The 841-nt window shown below is 43.8% G+C and overlaps 1 non-coding gene across 1 annotated transcript; it reads left to right on the top strand.

Moving 5' to 3' along the window:
• The first annotated feature begins 510 nt into the window (after nt 1–510).
• On the top strand, nt 511–582 carry TRNAC-GCA. The gene has a single exon. It is a non-coding gene; the product is annotated as a tRNA-Cys (tRNA).
• The last annotated feature ends 259 nt before the right edge of the window (nt 583–841 follow it).

Raw genomic sequence — 841 nt, 5'->3', positions numbered from 1 at the left:
TAATCATTTTTGTTGCCCTCCCCTAGACTCTCTCCAATTTGTTTCTGTAGTGGGGGGGACGAAAATTGGACTCAATGCTCCAGATGTGGCCTCACTAGTGCCGACTAGAAGGGAATAATCACTTCCCTCGATCTGCCGGCAATGCTCCTACTAATCCAGCCAATACGACCAGGTACCCATATTGAATGCAGACCCAGCAATATTTGATAAATTGGTTACTGTCCATTCAGGAGTTTATTTCCCACCTATTCATAAATAATGAAGATGCTCTAAGCGGAGGGGAGCTGTCCCGTCCGTGTAGTTAATCCATCTCCCCGAGAGGTGGTAGCTCTGTCACTGGGGGAAGCTATGGGGGTGGGTGTGCAAGCTGTGGTGTTTACATGGATCTATAAATTTAATCAAACCCCATTTTTAAAAGCACTGTGGTCTGGGAACAGAACAGGAGATCTCTGAGGCAGGGCCTGTCCTTCAAAATCTTTAAGATCTCTGACTTACCTACACAGCAGTCATGGGGGTAGAGCTCAGTGGTAGAGTGTTTGACTGCAGTTCAAATGGTCCTTGGTTCAAATCCAAGTACCCCCTTACAAACCTCTTCCTTCAACAAAAATAATGGGATTTCCATTATGTTCAGGAGTTCCACTGAATAGGGATTCCTGAAATGAATAGAAAAACTCAATGTTTTCCTGTGCAAATGCATAAAAACCTAGCAAACATGTCCCTTCACTGAAATCAGTTCCAATCCTCTAAAGGATTAAAGAATCCTTATTGAGGTTGCAGGAAAAAACCATCCCGATGTGTAGAAAGAATAGTAAATATGGCAGGCGACAAGCTTGGCTTAACA

The sequence above is a fragment of the Mauremys reevesii genome, linkage group 14 (assembly GCF_016161935.1).
Source record: "Mauremys reevesii isolate NIE-2019 linkage group 14, ASM1616193v1, whole genome shotgun sequence".
Classification (NCBI taxonomy): domain Eukaryota; kingdom Metazoa; phylum Chordata; order Testudines; family Geoemydidae; genus Mauremys; species Mauremys reevesii.
Note: the sequence above shows the minus strand (reverse complement) of the source record. Positions and strands in the feature narration are given on the sequence as shown.